Source organism: Camelus ferus, chromosome 5 (genome assembly GCF_009834535.1).
Source record: "Camelus ferus isolate YT-003-E chromosome 5, BCGSAC_Cfer_1.0, whole genome shotgun sequence".
NCBI lineage: Eukaryota > Metazoa > Chordata > Mammalia > Artiodactyla > Camelidae > Camelus > Camelus ferus.
This window is the reverse complement of record NC_045700.1, coordinates 93923421-93932421: the sequence shown is the minus strand read 5'-3', so window position 1 is coordinate 93932421 and position 9001 is coordinate 93923421. Positions and strand designations below refer to the sequence as shown.

General features: G+C 46.6%; 1 long non-coding RNA gene across 2 annotated transcripts; it reads left to right on the top strand.

Moving 5' to 3' along the window:
* Positions 1 to 577: 577 nt before the first annotated feature.
* LOC106728796 lies at positions 578 to 6366 on the top strand. 2 transcript variants are annotated; one of them, XR_001365053.2, is made up of 4 exons: positions 578 to 846; positions 2393 to 2528; positions 3481 to 3563; positions 5361 to 6366. It is a non-coding gene; the product is annotated as an uncharacterized LOC106728796 (long non-coding RNA). The 2 variants fall into 2 exon arrangements; XR_004320176.1 differs by lacking the exon at positions 2393 to 2528 and having other exon boundaries at positions 585 to 846.
* The last annotated feature ends 2635 nt before the right edge of the window (positions 6367 to 9001 follow it).

Below are 9001 nucleotides of genomic sequence, written 5' to 3'. Positions count from 1 at the left end.
GGTGCTATAAATTCCCCACAGGCAGTGCACTTAGGACTTAGACTGAAAGAATTCGAGCAGAGCTTTTTTGGTCTTATTTTCTTTCTTTCTTTCTTTTTTAATTGAAGTACAGTCAGTTTACACTGTTGTGTGAATTTCTGGTGTACAGCATGGTGATTCGTTTATACATGTATATTCCTTTCCATATTCTTTTTCATTATAGGCCATCACAAGGTGTTGAATGTAGTTTCCTGTGCTGTGTAACAGGACCTTGTTGTTTCTCTTTTTTTTTTTTTTTTTTTTTTGGTTCTGTTTTCTCCTAGCGGGTGACCCTGTGTCTGAGCCTGATGGGGATGCACCTGCCGCGGCCAGAGCAGAGGTCTCCTCTGTGACACTGACGCACAGGCTGACTTTCTGTTTCTATGAACTTGATCTGTTCTTTAGAGAACGCATTTCTCCTTTGGCAGGTTTGGGTGTGAGACTGAAAGCCAAGAGAGGTCTGAATCTGCTGTAAATTAAGTGTGCTGTTTCAAAGAAAGCACGCCCTGTTGATAAACTTGTGACAGGATGCAGTTGCTAACGTGGAGGAAGGAAAACACAAAGTAGTTGTTTGAAAAAAAAAAAAAAGGCTTCAATTCAGTTGCTGTGGGGCCCTGTGCTCCCCGGAGGCTGGGCTGGGGTGTGCGGAGGGCCCCTCGCAGCATCCGGACGGAGGGCAAGGGCGCAGGGACGACGCACGCACCTGCCTCGGTGCAGAGCTGTGCGCTGGGACCCGTGCGCCCTGGGACCAGGCCCCCATCTGCGTTCTGCCTGGGTCTCCCCACCTTGACCCCTGCCGGAGAACCCAGTCTTGGGGGAAATGAGAGGGTAAGTAAGCACTGCTTTGTCAGGGAATAAGACTCTATCTCTCCGGAACTGTCTCTTGGAACGTTTGAAGGTCTGTCCCAGCTTTTGGAAGGATTGTGTCTGTAAAGGAGGGGTTAGCTTGGTTGAAGTGAATTTGGATCCCCCCTCCCCGTAGGAAACTCTTGAGAAGGCGTGAATGGGTCGCTGTCCCTAGAGCTGTCCCAGCTGACCCAGAGCTCAGAGCTCTGGGCACAGTTTTGCTGCCCTGATTACCTCCGGCACTGGGGGCGGGGCGTGAAGGTGTTTCCAGCCAAGCCCCTTGCCTGCCTGCCTTTTTCACCTGGGATTGCAGGCTCCGCAGAGCAGGCCGTTTGCCTACGGATGTGGCACCATCAGCCTCCTGCCTTGAAACTCCACTTTGCTTTCAAAGTGCTGGGATCCCGGAGGGTCAGAGCTGCGGCAGGTGGGGTCCGGGCTCCCCGTGGGCACACTTAGGATGGAGACCGCGTGGGCCCTGACCACTGCCCGCGTGGCCCCACGGAGGCTCACCGGACCGTCGGCCTGAGGACTGAAAAGTCACTCTGCCCTACAGCAGATCCTCCCTGCAGCCTCAGAGCATCACACTGGCGTTCTGGATTCCTAGAGTCATCCTAGTGGGAGTCATCTCAGGCAGGACACAGCACCCTCTGAACAACAGGTGCAAGCACCTTCCATGGGGGAAGGACCTGGAAGTAAAGACGGAGCCTGGCCTGCCAGAGGGGCCGGGGGTCCCAGCGGGGGCTCTGTCCAGACGGGTGTGACTTGGAGCCTGACTTACACGTCATGCCTCTTTTGAACCTTGGGTTCTCATCTTTAAAGTAATGCTCATAGAACCTTCTGCCTTTTGGCAGGTGCATCTCAGGATTAAATAAAAACATACATGTTAGAGGCATCTCACAGGTCCCAGAAAGGCTAGTTCTCTTCCTCTTCTCCTGGTCCCAGCCAAATTCCGGTGACACAGAGCAGTTTTAAAGATCTACAACCCAAGGCTTGCAGCATTTTATGAAAGCTTTCATAAAGTTTGGAAAGTTTTCGTAATAATAGCTCCAAGTGTTTAACTTTTGCCCCTCTCTGTGCGAAAGGCTGTGTTCTTTCAATCAATCTTCTCAGCAATCATTAAGCTAAAATGTACCTACTTTTGTCCTACTTTTCTAAGGGAGGGAACTAAGGCCCAGAGGGAGTGGGCAGCCTGCCCAGGAGTAACTCAGGGAGGAGAGGTGGGATTCAAACTCGGTTTGTCCGACTTCAGAGCACTTGCTACTGTCTGGTACCACAGAAAGAGGGAAAGGAAAGGAAAAAAGAAAAACCGTTGTAAAGCATATACAGGGTGTCTTAAGTTGGTTCCCTGAAACCAGACTCTCAGATGAGAATTTAGGGACAATTGATTTATTAAGGAAGTGCTCCCAGAAACTAGCGTGGATAGGAAAAAGATAGCCAGAGGTGTGACTTCTGGTTAAGTCCCAGCTGCAGCCTGACTCCTCGTGTCTGTCTGAAGCCTAAATCACACCCTAATTTGCCCCAACTCCAGGCAAGGGAACTGGCTTCCGAACTCTCGCATCCTTCGACCAGTGGATCAGGGCTGCTCAGTGGTGGGTTTGGGAGTGTAACCTCCAGACCCTTCCAGGTGTCAACCTGTGTGGGCAAAGCTGCTCCAGTAACCTGAGGTCAGTCTCTCAAAGATTCATTCCAGTCACAATCCTGGGCAGTCAACCCACATTAAGGCTTGGGGAAAGGCACACAGAACTAGAAAAGGGTCAGAGCAGCTAGGAGCAGCACCACCAATGGCCAGGAAGAATCTCTAGCATCTATTATATCAAATTTGACCCAAATTAGAGAATACTCTCTAACCAATACTGAGACCAACTTTTTTCTACCTCAGGACCTTTGCACCTCACATTTTCTATTCCTAGAATGCTCTTTCCAAAGATTGTTATAAGGCTGCCTCTTTCTCACTATTCTATTGCAGGCATAAATATAATTTCTTTAGAAAAACTGTCTCTCACCACTCTCGCCCAAGTATCCTCCCACCCCAGTTGCTCTCTCATTATCCTGTCTTCTTCCTAATATCTACCACCATCCAAAGCCGTCAGTTTCTTGTTTGTCTTCTCCCCACTGGAGTATACATTCCTGCAGGACAAGAATGTTGTTATTTTGTTCAGTGATGTATCCTTGTGGTCACACTTGATGCTTGGCACATGGTAGGTGCTCATAAAAATTATCTGAATAAACTCAGACACATCTGTCTTTTGAATCAGGCTTTTGCCCTCCCCATGTTTTGCTCACCTTCTGCCTCTTAGAAATGGGGGGGGGTAGTTAGGAAAGGGCCCACATTAAATATGTTTGGAAGACTTAAAACATAAACCTTGAAAGTGGGCAAAAGACTTAAATAGGTATTTCACACAAACATCTCCAGATAACCAACGCACATATGAAAAGTATATGACCGCCTTAGTTATTGGGAAAACGCGAATTAAAATCACAGTGCCAGACCCACTAGAAAGAATGAAATGAAAGTTACTGAAGGTTAGCAAAGGATGTGGAACCACCAGAATTCTCACACACCAGTGCTTCTTAAACTGTGTGTGGTGAAATGCCTGCATTCTTTTTCTTTTTAAGTCTCCAGTGCATTGCAGACCAAGACACAGTCCCACTGAGAAGGAGGAATATGGAGCTCCTGCCCCCTGTGACTCATCATGCAGGTGTGACATCTGTCAGTCTACACTTTCACACTCGGCTGCCGACTGTGGATTTGTATTCTCAGCAATGGCACATTTCTATCAAAATTTCTCAGTGCTCACTCTCAATTTCTGGACTTACCTCTTTGCAGACTAGTAGCAAATAGCTGGCAGCCCACACTTCAATGCTGCACCTTGATGGTGGAGGTGCAAACAGCCACAACCACTTTGGCAGGATTTGCTAAAACTAAACATACACGTACCCTCTGACCTAGAAATTTCATTGCAAAGTATATACTCAATGTAAAGGCACAGTGTTGCAGCAAAAAGTATGCCAGAATGTTTATAACAGGACTGTTTATAAGAACTCCAAACTAGAAATAACCTGACATGAGCAGAAAAGAACATTACAAACCAATATCCCTCATGAACATAAACGTAAAACCCTTCAAGAAACTAATCAAATACAGCAATATAGTACATCATGACTGAGTGGGGTTTAGCCTTGAAAAGCAAGGCTGGTTTAACATTTGAAAATCAATGTAAGTCAAAAATTAATAAAATTAAGCATTTGAAAACATTCAAAATCAATTCATGATAACTTTCAGCAGTCTGAAAGTAAAATGATTTAACCCCTCAATCTAATACAGAACATGTATAAATTTGATATAAGGCATGTATGAACTCTTAGAGCTAGCTAGCATCATACTTAATGGTGAAAAATTGAACACTTTCCATCTAAAATTGAGAACAAGGCAAAGATATCCATTTTTACCACCTCCTCAACATTGTACTGGTGGTCCCAGCTAGTGCCAATAAGGAAAAAGAAGAAATAAAGGCAATGGGTTGGAGAGAAAGATGTAACACTGCTTTTATTGACAGTTGGCATGATTATTTATATAGAAAATCCAGGTGAATCTACAAAACAAATTCAAGAACTAATCTGTGAATTTAGAAAGACTACAGAATACAGAGAATACAAAAGTCAATTGTACTTCTATATATAAGCTGCAAACCATTAGAAAATGAAATTGAAAAATTCCTTTAAAGTAGTGTCAAAAAACATTAACTACATAGGAACAAATTTAACAGAAGATGTGAGACCTTTACACTGAAAACAACAAAAACAACCCTGAGAAAAATTAAAGAAGACCAAAATAAATAGAGAGGTAGACCATGTTCATGGATTGGGAGACTCAATATTGTTAATACATGAATTCTTCCCAAATTAGTGTATAGATTCAATGTAGTCCTAGCCAAAATCCCAGAAGATTCTTTGGTAGAAATTGGCAGGTTGAGTTTTACATTTTTATGGAAATTGAAAAATTCTAAAAATATCTAAATGTATCTTGAAATGAGAAAATGTTCGAGGACTCACACTTTGTGATTTCATAACTTTCATGTGATTTCATGACTTGATATAAAGCTATGGTGGTCAATCTAGCAGGGTATTGGCATGACAAATAGGTCCAGGCAATAAAATAGTCCAAAAATAGGCTCACACATATATAGTCGACTGATGTTCAGCAAAGTTAAAGTAGCCTTCAGCAACATTTAAGAACAATGAAATTAATACACCATCATAGAAATCACATCGTTGTTGTCTATACGGGTGGGGATTGACTGGAAGGAAGTTTTCAGGGGTGAATGACTATGTCCTATACCTTGATTGGGCTAGTGGTTACATGGGTGTATATATTTATCAAATCTCATTAAATTGTATACTTAACAGCTGTAGTTTTCATTAAATTTTATCTCAATTAAAAAAGCAAGTTGTGGAATGAACATAAAAAGTGATATTCTTTTTATAACATTTTAAAGCTCTTGAAGAAAAGTACAGCTATTTGTGGAACTATACAGGAAGCCTGCATGGATGAAAGAAAGGACACACACCAACCTGAAGACGACAGTCACTGCTAAGGAGCGACGCATGGAAAACAGGAATACACACACAGTCTCAGTGACGTTTCTATTTCTTTAGGCCAAATGCTCACATCTGTTAGGTCTTATTGGTGGACACATGGGAATACTTTACATTACCTGCTATTCTCTCTGTGTTTGAAAATTTTCATTCTTAGCTTTTAAATGTTAAGAAAAGAAAAACTTGAATAGAAAGTTCTGAGTGAAGCGTTGCTTTCTCTTCTTTTACTTCATTGTAAAGTTTGACACAGAAAGGAATGTTTTCTGATCTCCAAGTGAGACCAGGAAACTTCTTTTGGGGGAGCATATCAAAGCAAGGACGGCCTAACGAGATGCCAAGCATAGCAGGTCAAACTGAAGTCTCACTTTTCTGAAACTCTTGGAACCTTTGAAAGTATTGTGATTTCACAGTCCACAAACTTCAATATAAAGATTTTAGCTTCAAAGCCTAAAAACGATTCTGCTCAAAAATACCTAGAACTGATGACAGTCAAAGAACAAATATCTGAGGATATCTAAAAAAGTTATTTCAGCTGACATGGGTTTTAAGATTATAAATTTTATATATGCTAATAGAGTTATATATTTCCATTTCCACTTATGTTTGAAAATACCTCTAAAGCACCATATGAGGTCAAATTAGTGAGGAAACCCACCCACCCTTTCTTCCTTCCTGCCCGCCTGTCTTCCTCTTTTTTATTTTTAAATAATTACAAACTTACAGAAAATTTTCAAGCAGAGAACAAAGACTTTTCCCCCTCCACCACTCGGGGGTGAGCCTCTGGCACGACCCCATCACCCCCAATACTCAGTGTGCGTTCCTCGCAAACAAGGATGTTCTCCCTCTTTATTCCAACGCAGCCCCCAAATTCAGGAAATCAACATGCAGCCGGCGGCGTCAGCTCCAGGCCCTACAGCCCTGGTCCACCCTGACAGAGGAGGCGTAGGATTGTCAGCGTCACGGGTCTGGCGGGAGCCGGGGTGAGGGCGGGAGGGCAGGGTGGGCTCTCCTCTTCCCTGCAGTGGAGCCAGAGCATTCAGGGGCCTGTGGATGTGCCTGCCGGCCAGCATCCCAGCAGAGAGCAGGGGGAGAGGGCCGGTGGGGGAATCTAAGGACTGAATGGATGGTTTCGGTGCCGAGTACCTCCCCCCTCCCAAAGACAGCCGCTGGGGACATTGGGGCACCTTTATGCTTACAGTCCTTTGAAGAGATTGCCCGCGATGCTGGACAGCCCTACCCGTTCTCTGTCAGGGTGGATCAGCGCTGTAGGAGCTGGAGTGGATGCCGTCCATGTAGTCCACTTTAAGAAAGGAACACAAAGTTAGGACTAGCAAACACCAGTGCCACTCCATACCCTAAAGCAGGGGAAACCGTACCAAAGGGGAACTTGGAACTGGAAAGGGAAGAGAGATGCACTACCTGACGGCGGTTTAAATGGGTTCTTTCTGCAGATGTTCCAAAGGACTGATACCCAGAACTCGTGGCGAGATCCTCTCCTGGGGCTGGGAAGGGAGCAGCCTGTGCGAGTGGCCAGGATGCAGTCCTGTGGCCGTTGCCCTGGCCCCTCTGCTTCCGGCCCCGGCCGCTCCGCACCGTGAACTTTGTTCCCCGACTTTGTCCAGTCCCCGCACCCATATCCTGGTACCTAGACCCTCTGTAGACACATGTGTCTCAAATTATTCTCCCGGTGTCACCCCAGCATATATTTTCTAACTGTTCAACAGTAGCAGACATTTACATGTTCTTCCCAAATAAAATTACCCCCCAAAGGGGAAGTCATTTGGGGTCACCACAGCCCCCTACGACCTGCACAATGCAAAGAACAAAACACAGGAGGAAAAGACTGGAAGGAAACACATGGAAATTATAAAGACGGTTTTCTCTGGGTGGTGGGGCCGCTGAGGCTCTGCCCCCTCAGTCCTGATTCTACTGATTTTCTGAGTTGTTCATCATGTGAAATAGACATGAGTCACCTGAACTGTGGATCGGTGACAGGCAGGTGGATGTGGGCCCTTTGTCTCTCCCCAGACTTTGTCCCCTCCTGCTGCCCTCTCACACACTCACCAGGACGTGAGGTCACCTCTGCTTCACATCGCAGAGAGGATTTCACAAAGCACATTGACATCTCAAAAGATCATCCCCACCTTGCTCTGAGAACCCCTGAATCTCCCCCACAGAAACGCAAACGCTCTGAATCAAGGTGTGGGTCCAGAAACCCTGCAGAACGTTCCACTGTGGGGAGAGACCCTGTGTCATTACTAAAATGGGGAAGAAGGAAGCCAGTTTGACAATAAGGAGCAAGACCAGAGTCCAAACACCGCGACCTGAGTTGCACGGCTGGGGGGCCGGCAGCCAGGTTAGAAGCCGGGCCTCTGAGCCACGGCCATGGTCGCCCTCATCTGCCTGGACTGGCCGGCCAGCTCCGAGGCGGGGTGGGGCCCAGCTTCCCTGGAGGTCCCAGCTACAGAACCAGAGAACCAGGAGCCCAGGGGTCCAAGCAGATGGCGGTCTTGGAGGTCTGTCTGCTGGCTGACACTGAAAATGAGGGGTGTGTTACTTCAAACAGCCCAAAACACATTTTGTTGTTTGGAAATATTCTAGTTTGCCTGGTTTGCCTTTTAGAAGCCATGAGTCTGTGGATTAAGGTGATGGAGTGGACAGTCCTGACACAGCCTGTCTTGACTTTGGGGTCAGTTAGCTCATGAACCGCAGGGGCTGGATCCCGTTCTCCCACAGAGATGGTGCACTTGGGGGTGGCTGGCAGCACGCCCCCACCGCATGCCAGCACAGGGCTCTGCATGCCTCAGAGTTCTGTGGGGAAGAGGTTGCTGAGCTCCCCGTGGAAGGGAAAGGGCGCACTTTCCTTCCTGCAGCCACAATGCTGGCCTTGGGAGCAGCAGCCTTCAGTTCAAAGTCACAGGGGCACAAGGGCTCTGGGGCATGAGAAGTTGGCATCTTGGTGTTGTTGCAGCAAAGTGTGTTACAGCTCAGTTGTGGCAGCAACCTGGATCCTGACAAGAGACCAAGCAGCATTCGGAGGGTTGGAGAACTCAGGTTTATTACACCTGCAAGCCCAGGGGAGTTAACACTCCAAGCTCTGGACCCCGTCTGTAGGTTTACACAGGCTTTTATAGGCTGCCAGTCAAGACTTCGCAACATTTTGCAACATCACATGCAAATAAAGTATAACAAAGTGGATCAATCAGGAGTGAGCTCAGGGAACCAACAGAATCTTAGAGGTAACTTCCGCTTTCCCAGAAGCAAGCCATTTTATAGAGGCAAAAAATGAGATAATGCCACGGGCCAGGGAACCGGATGGTGCTGGCAAGAAAGTAGTGGCCCTGCCTGGGGGTCTTGCCAGTCTTTTTCATGGGGCTTCCCACCTCAGCGGAGCCCAGGTGAAGAACCCTGATGCTCTGAGGATGAAGGAGAAGCAGGATGCTAGTCACACAGCCGCTGGCCGTGTTACCTGGACCCCTCTGAGACCAGCTATGGGATGGGATTCAAGATGCAGAGGTAGGCAGGGCCTGAGGAAGAAGGC